This window comes from Anguilla anguilla, chromosome 12, assembly GCF_013347855.1.
Source record: "Anguilla anguilla isolate fAngAng1 chromosome 12, fAngAng1.pri, whole genome shotgun sequence".
In the NCBI taxonomy this organism is placed as follows: Eukaryota; Metazoa; Chordata; class Actinopteri; order Anguilliformes; family Anguillidae; genus Anguilla; species Anguilla anguilla.
The window spans coordinates 38071472-38087594 of record NC_049212.1 but is presented as its reverse complement, the minus strand read 5'-3'; positions in this window follow the sequence as shown (position 1 = coordinate 38087594).

Below are 16123 nucleotides of genomic sequence, written 5' to 3'. Positions count from 1 at the left end.
GACTGCGGTAATAATCTGTCGTATAAAAACTGAAATTCGCAGATTTAAGACCATTCCGGACTACTGTATGTAATGCTGCTACTTTCATCCCTGCCCCCAGCTCTTTCTCTCTCCCTCCCTCCCTCTGTATCTCACTGACTGATCTCCGGGTTGTCTACCTGCAGCTGGGCAGTGGTATTAGGACAATCTTTTGTTTTTGGGGAATGGTTGACGGCCCTGACCCCTCTAGCCCCGGATTACGGGGGGGAACGCGGAGAAACCCGAATCCGGGATCGCCCCGCCCCGATCCGCGCGTGGGGCGGAACGAGAGCGCCTCTGTCCCGCTGCGCTGTCATCGCCTCAGCGCCCGTGACACTCTCCCAAATCCTCTCCGACTTCTGTCTGTCCCCCTCGCTCGACTCCGGTGACCCCCTGCCTAATCCGTCTCTGCTGGGACTGACATGTTTTCGCAGGCCGTTGCCTGAACAGCTCCCCTGTTGCGCTCGGGGGGGGGGGGGGGGCAACGATGTGGCCCCCCAGCTCTGTGTGCCTGTCCATTAAGCTGCCATTTCTCTCACTTTTCTCCTGAAGGGGGAAAAATATCTTACATTTCAGTTTCGCGATCCTAAAGTGCACCTCTTAGGGAGAACGACATAGCTCAGGAGGTAAGACCGATTGTCTGGCAGTCGGAGGGTTGCCGGTTCAAACCCCGCCCTGGGCGTGTCGAAGTGTCCTTGAGCAAGACACCTAACTCCTAACTGCTCTGGCGAATGAGAGGCATCAATTGTAATGCGCTTTGGATAAAAGCGCTATATAAATGCAGCCCATTTACCATTTACCATTTAGAACTGCAGCGACAACATTGCTAACAGGTAGGTCTTCTTCAGGTGGAAATACGAATGGTGGCCTGCGTCGATTAAGAATTGACATGTCCTCCAATAGCATGGTAGCCTTTGGCGGACATGTCAAAACAAAATGCTACAGATCATCGGATTTAAAATTAAATTTATTTATTTTCGCGCTGAGACGTCCACTTTGCCCTATCATGAAGAGTTAAGGTAATGGTGTCAACAGGGAGGGGATCTGGGGGAGATAGTGTGGACCTCCGCACACGTTACGCTCTCCCAGTGAAACTCCTCGCTGTCAGGTGAAAAGAAGCGGCTGGTGACTCTGCATGTATCGGAGGAGACATGTGGTAGTCTACACCCTCCCCAGACCAACAGAGGGATAGCGCATCGACCAGGACCGTGATGCACGTGGGGGATTGGCATAACGACTAAATTGGGGAGAAAATGGGAGAAAAAATGGCAAAAAAAACAGTCTGATCTCCTCTGACTCATGTCTGTGCCAGCTGGTCTAGCAAGCCGGAGCGCGATACGAAGCAGCAGGGCTTCAGAGGAGAGCACGCGCTCGCCTGTGCTCTCTGGACCACAGAGTTCCCGATCTCATGGCCAGAACGTACTGTAGGCTCAAACGTTGCTTTGCCGATTCGTTTTTCGTTTTTTTTTTCCCCATACCCCTGTGGTTCTGAAGGATCGCAGTGCGCCTGGACGTCTGTGCTCGGGGATGAAAGAGCTCGTGAAGCGTGGACCGGACCGGACCGGTCTTCCTGCTGGGCCAAGCGTGGCGGCCCGTACGGCGTTCGGTACGGAGGTGACGTGACGTTCCTCTGCGAGTCCGAGACGCTGAATAATTTACTCGGGGGGGCGATGAGGCGTGATGGAGCTGGGGGTTGTAACTCTGTGCCATTCTCTGGCCGCTCTTTGTTCTCCTGATTTATGTGGCCCTTCTGTACCCCAGTCTTGTGTTTTTAAACACGTGATGGATGTGTAGGGGTTTTTTTTAAGCTGTTGAATTTAGCCCGAGCTGACCCCTCTGGTCTCGGGTCCTTGCGCTACCCTGGGATGGCCTGTACTGTACTCTACTCTACCCCAAACCCTCCCTTCTCACCCCATAACAAACAGCACAGAGGTCAGCGTTGCCTGTCGCCTTTTCCACATGACCGGCTGGAATAAAAGGAATCAAACAATGCTCGGCCAATTAGCCCAGCCAATCAGAGCAGCAGGGAGTGGACTTCAAAGAGCATGCAGGCTGACACAGCGATAAGGGCAGATTGTTTTAGCTCACGGGGTTCAGGGTTCAAAAGATCTGAACAGGGGAGGGGAGGGGGAGAGAATGTGGAGGGAGGGAGGGATGGAGGGAGGGAGGAAGGGGGAGCGGGAGAACGGTAGGAGAGGGATATGGCGAACGAGTCACCCCCACGGTGACGGACGTCGCCGTGGCGCAGCGAGTGTAACCGAGTGCACTGTTGCCGTGCCGATGACTCCTCGGGGGCGGTAAATCTCCTGGCTCTCCGCTGTCCGCCCTGCGCCACAGTCCCCCCGCCCCCCCGCCTACCCCCCCCACCCCCCAGTGAAAAAGAGGCTTGTCCCGCGCATCAGCACACGGGTCACTGCAGCACCCCTTACCGTGGGAGCGCGAGCTAGCGGGGGTGCGGGGGGGGAGGGGGCCCAAAACTATCCCAACACTCCAGCGCTGACCCGCTGTCTGTAGTAGCCCGGCCTGGGGTGGGGTGGGGTGGGGCGGGGCGGGGCGGGGTGTTGGCGAGAGGCTGCCCCGCCCCCGTGCTTTAATGCATTCAGCTTCTCAGTGCACATTTTCTGTGTGTGATTTACTTTGTATGTGGCTGAAATCTTTACGAATGTGTTTGCTAAACTGATCAAAAATTCTATTCATGAAGTTAAGATGTGGGTTTTTTTTTTTTTTTCTCCCTTGTGAGGTCGGCCTGGTCTGAAACAGCTTCGTGTGCTAGAGAGATGGGACCCATGGTTCGCCCATGTTCCAGCTAGGGGTTTTATTTTGGGTGTGCTGGACTAGGACATCACGGTCATCATGAACAAAATGTACCCCGTAATACATATTTTTTGACAAAATGCCAAAAGCCAGTGGCTGCAGACTCGAAACCCAAAGGTGTATAACCAAGGCTAATGTAACAGAAAGAAAGGCAGGCCGGCTTTTTGTAATGGGGGCCACTGGAAAATCATTGTGTGCAGAATCATGAGTTTGGGAAAACACAGAGCAAGGCCAAGGTGACAAAGAGGTCTTTGTCTCTCTCTCTTTCTCCCCTGAGACTGAAAGCACAGAAAGAAAAAAACACAATGGCAGGTTTTCACTGTTGCTGTCCCCGTCCGCCGCTCTGCAAATTCACTTAGAGCAGCTTTGCACAGATTTGTGTCTGGTCCCTACGCTTTCTCTACTGGTAGATCTGTTCTGCCCTTTCCTGGCTGTGGTTACACATTATATACATGCTGGTTTAAGAATTGGTTTTCTTTTATTTAATGTTTTCATGTTTGTTGGGAGGGGTGGTGGTATTGGAGTCACATTTACGGTTTTAACCTAAACCCATTACCCCCCGCCCCGCCCCGCCCCCCTCCACTCCCCTCTTCCCAGAACTCCTGGGTTTGATGTTGGGATCACTGAGCCGCCAGCTGGGATGTGGTCAGGAGGAGACGGACGGAGCTATCTGCGTCTCTGGCTCAGGACGCCACGGGGCTGTGTGGCTGCGCTCCTCTGTGCTGCACAGATGCTCGAAACCGACCGCGAAACGAGCCACTCCCTCTAATAACATAAGCCTGCATCACCCGCTCCCCCCCCTTACCCACACCCCCCCACCCCACCCCACCGCCCCCCCACCACCCCACCGCCCCAGCCCATCGCATGGTGGAAATCAACGTGTAGCTGCCCAGTAGCCCCTCTGTCAGTGAAATGGACTACCGCAGCTCGCGGAACCCAAGGCCAGCAGTGCAGTGTTAATACAGATGAAGTTTTTTAAGCCGCGCTTATGGATTCCGCTCTGATTTCGGCGACCCGTGGCACGCAAGGTTCTCAGAGCTGAATGGGTGGCCGGCCGCCTCAAAGGGGACGGGACGGGACGGGACAGAGCGCTCCCCCCACCCCACCACGCCCGCACCTCCCACCTCTGCGCACACCCACTGCCCTCCCTCCCTATTGTTCCCCTGTATTGGGGCAGATGTAATCCCCCATTTAAATCCTGTCTAAACACCGCTGTGTCCCAAGGGAATATCTGTAGGGGTGGAGGGGTGGGTGGGTGGGGGGGGGACTCAACGCTCACAGTGTCAGAGAGCACTGTGGAATCATGGGAAATCTCCATTGTTCTAGGAGGGGGGAGGGAAGGAAGACTCACAACACCCACAGTGTCCGAGAGCAGTGTGGAATCATGGGAAATCTCCATCGTCCTAGAAAGGGGGGGGGGAGACTCACAGCACCCACAGTGTACAAGAGCACTGTGGATGTGGAATCATGGGAAATCTCCATCGTCCTGGGGCGGGGGGGGGGGGGGGGGGGGGGGGTTAGACTCACATCACTCACAGTGTCCGAGAGCACTGTGGAATTATGGGAAATCTCCAGGCCAGCATACGAACACCGTCCCGTCCTGCATTGGTATGGGGTTATATTTCTGCCTGCTCTTGAAGGCTGAATCTCTGCATTTCTGACCTAACTGAATTCTCGCTGTGTTTCGTCAGGCCTGTGTCTAACTGTGACTGAGAAGGTCTGGGTCACTATCGACCTGGAGCGGTGCTAGAGCTTAGCCGTACCGTCTTCGTATTGAGTGTTGTGTCTATAGCTGATGGATGTTGGCATCAAAGCATGACTTTCGCACTCCATAGGCTAAAACCTTTCTCTCATTGCGAGACGTATTTGACAATGGTGTGGTGGGCAAAGGCCCTGGTTTCCCGGCGATGACCAAGTCACTATGGTTACAGGCATCGGCATTGCATCGACATACAGGGCACCAGAATGGTTTAACACTCAGTACGTGGAGAGAGGAGGTTCTAGAAGACTCCTGTGTGGCAAAAGAAGGCCAGCATGATGTTATCCTCATGGATTTGGAAATAGAGTCTAAATTCAACACATTCATTTTTTTTGTCATCAGTGATGTAATACAAAGTAAAGTATCAGGTGACACATTGAAGCCTGACACAAAGTGCCCGCAATGAGGTAAAATTATTTCCTAAAAAAAAAAGACCAGAAACCGTCAAGGTATTCTGCATTTTTTTAAAGGTTGTCCACAAAATTACAAATATGACTTATGTGAGTGAAAGAAAGGCAGAGGGAGAACCGGGCATGTGTCAAAACTCCATCTGTTAAACCTGTCCCTCCCCATCTGCCTGTGGAGCTGCCCCCCTCAAACCTGGCTGCGCCAAGGCCCCTCCCCCTTTTTTCCTGAGTGCCATTTGCTTGACCTGCCTCCTGGGGTCAGTCTCTCAAGGACACGCCCGATTGGCAGCTGAGGGTGTCACATGGTGCACGACGAGTCACATGATGCCCCTTTCTTGAATGAATGCAGTCTGCTGGACGGCAATGTTTTTTTTTTTTTGGGGGGGGGGGGGTGAAATGTAGGTGTGACCTCACAGAGGGACGCAGCCAGGTGTAAAGGCCACAGCTTTCTTCTGCCCCGTGCCGCTGAACCGCATGGATACGGTTGCTGTGTGCGATTTGGCTGTGTCACCGGCCTCTGGACTTGTGCCCGAGGGGGAGGTGTGTGTGCGGGTTTGAATCCAAAGTGGGATGACTCTGAGATGCTGTTGTGTCAGCAAGGCTGGTGGTCATTTGCCGCATTAAAAAAAAAAGAACAGGGATATAGAGGAAGATGTCACGCGGAGGTCTAAAAAGAGACACTGGATATTCACTCGGATGGTGGATCTTTGAAGGAATGTTGTTTTATCCCGTTAATGCATTGCAGTTGTATAGCCTTCAGTCCTCTGAAGTCATGGTTCAGATCGCATGAGCGAATTTAATTTGCATAATCCAAGCCTTTCGCTTCAGCTAAGCAAATGTTTAGTGGAACCTCGTGTGGCATTAAACTGCACGTTCAACTGCGCTGAACTGTGCCAGACCGTGTCTTCCAGCTGTCAACCGAGACCCTCAGACCAGGCCTGGTCTTACTTTCTCTGTGAATGCCGGTTGTCCTCTTATCATTAGCGCTTAAAGCAGTTCAACACTCCATCGTCAGTCTCCATTCTCAGTCCGGTATCAGAGAACAGCTATTTAATGTGATCGCTTGTATGTAAAATATTTATATCCGAAATGACTGTTGCTGTGTTGCTCTCCACAGGTTCTTCTAAGGTTTAAATTCCTTCAAAGTTTTCTCAACTCTCCTCATCTCTCTACACACTCTTTTGCAGTTTTGGCATTGTTTTATCCATAAATAAGGTTTTTTATAGTTTCCCCACCCAATGCCCCCTCACCCCAAACTTCCTCGGGAGCCAATTTGTTTCACTTCATAAGCATCTGCCTTGTCCCCTCCCTCACCCAACCCCTCTCCCTCCCCCCCCCCGCCCCCCCCACTACCCCCCGATGACACAGGAGGAGTCGCTGAGCCTATTATGCTTGATGTTGCGTAACGCTTGTGTGTCAGAGCCCGTCCACTGCGAAAGCGGCAGGCAGCACTTTTCGCATTTAATTAATCTTAATTAATTTATACTCGTCCGCTGCCTGGATTCCCCCCGCGGGCCAGATAACGAGCGTGCGACTTAATGAGTCAGGAGTCACGAACGGCACCGCGGCTCCGGGTCTCCCGCTACACGCTAGCGCTGAGGCTCTGCGATGGCAGCGCAAGGGTGACTTAAAGCGTAAATTATGCCAGACCTAATGACTGAGAGAGAGAGAGAGGGAGAGAAGCAGAGAGAGAGTGAGTGGGAGAAAGAGAGTGAGCGAGGCAGAGAGAGCGAGAGTGGGAGAGAGAGTGGGAGAGAGGTAAAGAATAGGTGAGAGAGAGAGAGAGAGTGGGAGAGAGAGAGAGAAAAGGAGGCTGTTAAGACCTTTATAGGCGAGCAGCGTGAGGTCCTAATTAGAGAGAGTTAGCGCTGGCTTGCTGTAGGCTCACGCTGTGATGGTCAGGAGTCAGGGCTGGATTTTCCTGCCTCTGAGGAGGAGGAGAATAAAATGGCCTCTCCCAAAACAGCAAGAGGGGTAGCAGGTCTGCCGTAGGGCCTGATGTCAAATTGTGTTAAATGTGCAATTTTCTATAGGCTTTGTGCCCAATGAAATAGGATAATACAGAAAAGAGATGGTTTTTTTTTTTGATTGATTATAAACTACCAGTGAACGTTATACAGAGCAAATAGAATATTTACCTGTTCCTGCTTGAAAATCACACGTCTATCACAGCTTATATCAGATGTTATAGAACTGTCATAATGTGCCTTGTGTTCATTTTGTAACACTAACTTTGAATTTGTAAAATTCACAACGGACATGACCGTTGTTGTTTGCCGTGATACGCAGTCATTGCTTCTTACGACATGTCTTATGACATGCTTATGAAGGCATTATGTAGGTATTACGGTGTGCAAAAAAAGCAAAGTGTCACTGAATTTGCCCTCTGTGCTGTTTAGTACAGGTCCGCCTTCTCTCATCCTGTGTTGTCTTGCAGACGAACCCCAGACAAGTCCGACCTCGTCTGCGGCTGTGGCCGGGGCGGTGATCGGGGCGGTCCTGGCCCTCTTCCTCATTACGGTCTTCATCATCGTCCTCCTCACTCCACGCAGCAGCCGGGCGCCCACGTACATGGACAAAGTGTGAGTATCGCCAGGCTTGTTTTCGGCTCGAACCGTATGCTGGACAGACAAAAAACACAACAGACAAAACAAATAATTTAGTGTTAAATATTAAGTATCAAGCTTTTTTTTTTTTTTTTTTTAAACTCTTTTTTAAACTCTCTTGTATTATATTACCTGAATCCACCAGGTTTCATAAAAACATGTGAGGACATTCATCAAAATGGCAGAGAAAGAGGAAAAGCAAGCAAGGGAGAGCTGCAATCACTGTGGGTGTCGCTCTGTCTCTGTTTGGACCGGGCTTTAAATTAGTCGAAGAGGGACTTCCAACGTACTGTCAGAGGAAGACTTTTAAAAAGAACACATTTGTAGTTGTTGACAGAGATGAAAGGGAAATGGAATGTTGTTTCTGTGTGCAGTCATCTCTCCTGACTGCATCGTATTCATCAACAACGGTTATTTCAACGGTTTCTGCTGACAGAAAGGCCCTAAAAGAGCAAATCGATTGGTAACCTCTCACTGCAACCCTATACGGTGCTGTTTGTGTGCGATGAATCCAGGTAAATGAAAATGCCTTCGAAGCACAGTCAAACCCAAAACAGGAAAAAACATAATAAAAAGATCCCCTGGCACTGCTCTAAGTATCTGATATGAAGAGAAAAATATGGCTTGTCCACTTCACGGCATTAGTGCCTGCCATCGATCCACAGCGATAAAATATGGACCTCCACAGCACACAGATCCTAACCCTTAAAAAAAGTCCAGTCTTAAGCAAGCACGCGGAACAAAACGCTGTCTTTGAGCGAAGCATCCTCTGTGGGGACCAGCGGTAGACCCGATGCCTGCCAGCTGCCCTACACCCACAGCAGTTGCGTTAGGTGGAAAAGCCTCTTGTCACCTCACAAGATAATACAATAATTTTCATAATTCCCCACCGCTTTGGGGGGTTGGGGGTGGGTGGGCGTGTTAAAACTCCAACGGGTGACCCTTGTACCCGGATGGCTTACTGACCTGTACGTGCAGCGTTTCATTATCCTCGCTGTTCAGTCGTTGCTTTCATTGGCTGTATAAAAGAAACTGTATCTGAGACATGTCAGCAATCTAAAGCGCCTATTTCTTAAACCCTCTGGGATGCCTGGTGAAGCAGGGATTGATAAAGGTATGACAGCAGAGCCAGTTGCTGTAAGGTTATCATAATCCTGTTACAGGTACTTGTACTGGTGCTTACTTCCACTTCTTCTACCTCCGCATCAGAAGCTCTCCTCATCCGCCCCCCCCCCGCATTCTTCTGATCTCTTACATGCCTTCTCTCATGGTTTATGAGACCTTTGCAATTCTTAACCACTGAGAGAATTCTTCATGGTCCTAACCTTAGTAAATCTGTCTCTTAATTCCAATGTGTGCAGTTGATTAAGGTTCACAGCTTCCTGGAGTCTTCATCAAGTTAACTGGATGACAAGACTCAGGACAATAGCACAACCCAGACCTGTGTTTGATTCATAGTGAGACGCAGAGCGCGAGCAGCACAAAGGGTCCTTTCTCTCAGCCAGCAAGCCATTAGCACCTCTGATTAGCAAACCAGATGGGGCTCAGATTAAAGAAAAAAAAAAGTAATGATAATAAAAAAAAAAAATGAAATATAGGTCCATAAATTAAACGGCAGGTTAATAAGGTTTGGCAGTGCGTCGGTCGGGCTGTTGTGGCCCCTGTAGCGAGCGCCTTCTTGGCTCTCATACGGGTGTCCTGTGCGCTTGGCGGGTGTCCAGGCGGCTTTTTGGGCAGCCACGGGAGCAGGCAGCTGTCCCCCCCTTGACCGTACCCAGCTGTCACACGGCCTCGCCGGAGCTGGCCTCCGCGCGCCCTGCCCTGTTACCCAGAACACCCGAGTCATTGTGTGCGTGGATATGTTTCTCTCGTGACTTTAAAAAAAAAAATTTTTTAAGTGTGTTTGGGATGCTAGTGGATGTGTCCGCATGATTTGTACTTTCCTGTCTCGTTCAGGGAGCGACAAAAGGTTAGCGGTCTTGATTAGAGCATGAATCAAGACCATAAACGTCTACGTTTATATATATATATATATAAAAAATAATAATAAAAAACCCTGCGGCGTTTACATGGTGTGAACCTGTGTAATGCTGGGTCACGCTGGAAAGCAGCTGGGGCGCGATGGAGATAATTCATCATCTCCGTGGGGAAATTTTCCGCGGTTGCGTCTACGTTATGGCGTCTGTAATGGCCGGGGGAGTGCGATATTGTCCGAGCAGATGGGGAAGGGCCGTCGTTGGCGTTCGATGATCGACCGCCTTCGTCCCGGGCCTTTCGCGGCTCCGTCGTCCTTTGTTATTGGGCCTCTCAACATCCGCTTTGTGCCCGCGCCGCCGCCCGTTTCATTTCGGCGCTCGGAAGCGCCATCGATCAATCAGGCGAGCCTGAGAGGGAGACGCCCCCCCCCCAACCCCCCCTTCCCCCCCCAATGATGGAAATGGCTTCCTCCGTCCATTCATCCTTCGAATGCCTTTAAAGAAGCGGGAAAAAAAATGAGACGAGATATATCGGCGGTTCGATGAGTTTGCGTGGGATCAAGATGGCGGCTTCCTGATCCCGGCTGTTTCTTGGGCTCGCTGTTGCCCGAGGGAGAATTTGGGGCGGGCTTGTGTTTGATGTTGAGGAGACCGTGGATGCTGAGAGCGAGTGAGGAACCTCGGAGGGTCCCGATGGGGTGCGGTTATTCGTGGGGACTTTGTGCCCCCCTGCTCCGGTAGCCTTCTTCCATTTTCCCCAGAACGGGCGCTGCGTCGGTCCGTGTGAATTTGCCTCAGCGTTGACAGGGTCTGGACTCTTTTTTAGGTTCTGTTATTAAATTCACCCCTGGCTCCGTGACCTTGAGGACTGGTGAATTTATTATACGCGGGGGACTGCGGGACGAGGGCGGAGGGGAGGGAGGGGTGTGGCAGTAGGGACCCCGGTAACCACGACGATGCGTTTTCATTTCTGTGTCCGCTTGCACGGAATGCAGTAATAAGTGTGTCTGGCTCCAGCCTGTTCATTTTTATTGATGATAAAAATTTCTGTTTCCTGAGATTATTATTATTATTACGGGAAAAATGTAACTTAAAAATGAAAGTGTTTCCCTTCCACTCTTGTAGAAATGCTGAATGTCACTCAAGCGGTGTCTGGAAGAAGGGGGGGGGGGACCTGCATCTCAGCTGAATCAGGACTGCAATGACGCACACAGGGAGCAGAGGTCATTACAGTCAGGCGTACTTGTTTTATTTATGTTAATAATTATATACTCTGGTGAGTTCAGGGTTTTGCTGCTGACTGTGCAGAACTCGGTGGCCCCAGTGAGATGATGATTTGGCATGACGGGGGGTAAATGTTGGGTAGTGTTGAGGTGTGACTGTGGAGACGGGGAGGGAGGTTCTGGCTTCCTTCCTATATCCAGTCATCACTTCCACACATACACTGAGAGACCTCAGAACATACACACACATATACTGGCACACACACACACACACACACACACACACACACACACACACACTCATACACACACACGCGCATGCACACACATACAGACACACACACACACACACATACAGACACATACTGGCACACACACAGGCACACACATGAAGTCACACACACACACATACAGACACACACACACGCACACACACACATGCATACAAGCACACTCACACACATACACATGCACACACACACATACTGACACACACACACACACACACACACTCGTATACACACACACACAGGCACACACACACACACACACACACACATAGAGACACACACACATACTGGCACATGCACACACACACACATACAGACACACACACACACACACACACTCACACACTGCACTACATCATTTTCCCTGTCTGAAACTTCCCAGGCTCCGTCCGCTGCTCCTGGTGGTGCATTACACTTCAATATTTATGTGCTCCGATGTGCATTACGTCAAGTCCAGAGGAATTGCCCAATTTATAACGCTGGACTCGTGTGCTAGGGCAGCACAGGTAAAGCACCTAGCTCAAGGGTACAGTGGAATGTCCCGGTTTGGCCTAAAACTGCACTCCACATCGCTGTTTTTCCCCCGGTCAGGATTTCGGCTGTGATAAATCCCCCTCTCTCTCTCTCTGCGTAGGTGACACCTCGTGTGCGACTTTGGCTGTGGAAGGCGTTCCGCGCGCCAAGTCGAAACACGGAATTCTTCTTCGTTTTTTTCCATTCTTTTTCTTTTTTCCAACGGATTCCGTCGGTAGACGACCGATGAGCGTTTCGTTACCTCAGGCCTCGGCCTTGTCGTTCGCCCAAGAGCAGGAGTTATTCCTTTTCGTTTCTTTTTACGTGTTTTCTCTCTCCCTCTCCCTCGGTGTTCGTACGGTACGCGCTCTCGAGGTTCGCGGCAGCACTACAGGAGAACGCGGGCGCGCTGCCCAGCGGCCCTGTTTTGTTAAACAGCTGAAGGTCGTTAGGTGTGGCCCCCGGTAAGGGCATTTATCACACCGCGCAGCTGTACCGGCCCCCTGGGCGGTGTATCGAGCTGAAGTCCTACAGAGTTGTGACCGTGCCAGTGCCGATTGTGATGGGGAAGCCTTCACGATCGGGGGGGTGGGGGGGGGGGGGTGGGGGGATGGCGGTTTTGGGGGGTGGGGGGGTGGGGTGTTAAGAAGTTGTGTTAATGGGCCTTTAGGAGCTCCGGAACAAACCGACGAGCAGTCCTGAGATGCTGAGATTAGAGGCGCCTTCTCCTTGATCAGAAAAGGTCCTGTTTTGGGGAACACTCACTATAGATCCCATTATGGATCTAATGAGCTCTGTCCTGATTGGTCAGTTAATGTCCTTTCCCTCCAAATATCAACTGGTGCCCTTAAAATGGCCGCTGCTGCCACAGGTATCAGACGAGATGGGGTGAACCTCTGAGCTCGCTTCTGTTTAAGATCTCTGAGGTCTTTGGAAGGTACTAATGCGCTTGGCTACGCACTGGAATTAAGTCATCTAAGCGCTAAGGAATTTTCTTCGGAGTATCTGTTTCCTTTTCAGGAGATTTGGACAAGACAGGTGGACCAGTTTATGTTTACAGAAAATTAGACAATGTCCGTGAGCGTCAGCAGCACACCCTTGTGAACACGGAGAAACGGTAGATCAGAATAGTTAAGGGAATTGTTACGAGCGAAATGTTAATATTACTATATTAAAAGTGTAACTTTTTTTTTCTCCATTGCACCGTTTGATGAGTTCGTTTTAGTCGCTGCTGAACTTTCCCGTGAACGTGGATAGAAAATTAAGGACAAATGCTGACTGAATCTGAGCCCAATGTCTGGAAGGCGATGGCTTTCGCCCAATCGCAGCGATCAGAGAACGAGTCCGATGTTATTGTGGGCAGAGCTTCACTGCAATCCTTGTTCCTTAAAAGCTGGACGGAGATGAAAGCAGCAGGTTTGATCAGATTTTCACATGAAAAGTAGCGGTGTCAAAATACGTTCCGTTCATCTAATCCATCGGTACAGAACTATGGCGATCAATAACAGATGACAAGGACGCGATTTTGTTTTCTTGTCTTCTTGTTGTTGATTGTAACATCCTCTTTGTTGTAAGGGCGAATGTTCTCTATCGTTTAAGGAGTGGGAAGAGCTCAAAGTTTCATTTTCAAAGTTTAATGGGAATAAAAAAAATAAATGGAGGGAATAGGGGGAGGTGGAGAGGTTAAGAGCTGGGGGGGGGGGGGCTTTTGGATCCAGGGTATGTCGAAATCTACCGGTCTGATTTACACCGTATCAGCATTTCCGTTTCCCGAAACGGAGAATTACGCAACTCCCCTGTCCCAGTTATTGACCCCCAACTCCCCGTTACCCCCCCCCCCCCCCCCCCCCGGGTGAAAAGACTATATCTTCCTCTGCAGTCTACCAGGACCAGTCTGAGGCGGGGGGGGGGGGGGGGGTGCAGGGGAGGGGTGCTTTAATTAAGGCTGTTTAGAGAGTCTCTCTTAGGACCAAACAACTGTGGCCTTTGGGGGAACTGTGAAAGCTCTCCAGAGTGGTTCTGTCCGTTTGCCCCCCCCCCTCTCCAGAGTGGTTCTGTCCGTTTGCCCCCCCCCCCCTCCAGAGTGGTTCTGCCCGTTTGTCCCCCTGTGTGACGGGACTCCAGAGCGGGGCGAGCCACAGACGCGGTTCTCGTAGCAGGCGCCATTTTGTCCGGCGCTCAGGTGAGGACACGCCGGCAGGACCCCCGGCCCGTGCCCCGCCCAGCCCTCCTCCCGTTTGACGTGCGTCACGTCGAAAAGTCAGGAGCGCTCCACCTGCCTCGTGGGCCGCACCGGGCCCTCGGACAGATATATTGGGGATAAAATGACTGAACTTGACGTGCCGATGGCCATGTTGCATACTGTATACAGTACAACGGATATTCGGACAACGGTGGAGTGTAGCACAGTGGGTAAGGAGCTGGTCCTGTAACCGAAAGGTCGCAGGTTCGATTCCCGGGTAGGACACTGCCGTTGTACCCTTGAGCAAGGTACTTAACCGAAATTGCTTCAGTATATATCCAGCTGTATAAATGGATACAATGTAAAATGCTATGTAAAAGCTGTGTAAGTCGCTCTGGATAAGAGCGTCTGCTAAATGCCTGTAATGTAATGTAATATTCGTTGCCTCGAAATGAAATTCCATATCAGAAATGTAACCACTGCCATTATCAGCTTCCAGAAAAAAAGACTTAACAGGTTATTTTATTGCTGAGGTTATGTTGTGTCGAAAGCAGCGTTGCTACGACATCTGATACGTGCGTATAGCCTAGTTACGTGTCCTTGGCTTCGCCTTGGCCGGATTTACCACCTCCAGGCATGCATATCGTATAAACTGGGAGGGGGGGGGGAAATCATATGCATACGTTCTAAGAATATGCGTGTGGAAGTTGCTGGGTGTGTGTGTGTGTGTGTGTGTGTGCACGTGCATGTATGTGTGTGCACGTGCAAATTTCTCTGAGGAAGAACGAGTTGCAGTGAAAAAGAAAAACAGAGAGAGAGAGAAAGGAAGAGGGAGGGAGGGCTTGCTGATGCTCTTTGCATGTGCTGGACAAGAATAATTGCTTGTAATTAACTAAGGGCCATTAGGAAAATCAATGACACTATCAACAGCAATCTGCAATGATTTGTGTTTGCGACCAATGGATGGAAAGCAGAATTTGGAAAGAGGTGTGCTTGCAGATTGTTGGAGGGATTGTCTTACAAATGCAGAAGAGTGTGAAGAGTGTAAAGCACTGTGTCAATATGAATTTCACGTTGTATGAATGTTTTCAGTTTCCATGAGGGTGACCATAGCAGTACTTTAGTGACTCTCCCTTGCAAAAACTTAACTCTGAACCCAACTGAAAGCTTTAAACTGTACGGTTACATTTGAAGTTTCGAATATCAAACTTTATCAGTTGCAGACTGTCACTTACTGCTTTGCACTGGCTATTTTTTTTTTAAATCTGTGAGTCCCAATAAAATTAGGACTCTGTACTTTTGCTCTGTTGTACATAAACATAGCAAATGTTCTCCTTATCACTTTCTGAACAGATTTCAGTCTGTCGTATACAGTCGTATAATTTACAGCCTAATTACTGGCTAAGGCCTCAGAATGACTCTCCTCCCATAGTGAGTCAGTGATCACGTGGCCTGACAGCGCATCAGTCTGTCCAGGAGAGGAAAGCGTTCGGATGGCAAGGCTGCAGGGCTGTTTGCTGAATCACTCTGAAATCGCAGCACCATGTCGTATCAGCTCTCACTGCTGTTGGATACAGCCGTGGCTAAATGTGCAAATGGGCGACAGTGCAGTATAATGCCTGGACGTGCTGGTCTTGTAACCTAAAGGTCACAGGTTTTATTCCTGGGTAGGTCGCTGGTGTTGTACCCTTGATGCAAGGTACTTAACTTTCATTGCTTCAGCGTATATCCAGCTGTATAAATGGATGCAATCTAAATGCTAAATGTAAAAAGTTGTGTAAGTGGCTCTAGATAAGATAAGAGCATCTGCTAAATGCCTGTAATGTAATGTAATGTAATGCATTTGCGCTCGGCCATCTGATGTAGTAGTACGTGCTGTTTTTCATCACGACCGTACGAAACGACCTTTGCTTTAATTACTGGCGAAAGAGACCGATGTCACCCAAAACCGCACGGGATTGTGGGAAGTGTGACGTAACTGGATGACAGGGCCTTTGACTTGCACCCATATGCCGCACATTAGCACTTTTCATTTTCGTACTCAAAGCGGCGTATACCTGCTGAGAGAACAGTGTGGTGAAATCCCGGGGCGTGTCCCCCTGCTGTGACTGAAGAGTTGGAGAATGGGGCCCATTGGGTGATCGGGGGGGTTCCCGGCGATCTGTACGTTTTTGGCTCCGTACCCTTCGTGGCTAAATCCCCTGGACCCCGCACTCTTTTACGCCCAGGGGTCAGGGCCCTGGAGCAGATGCCGTTGCCTCGAACAAGGATTTTAAATATTCATTCCCGCTTTAAACAAAGGGGGAATTATTATTTTCTCCCTCTCTCTTTCTTT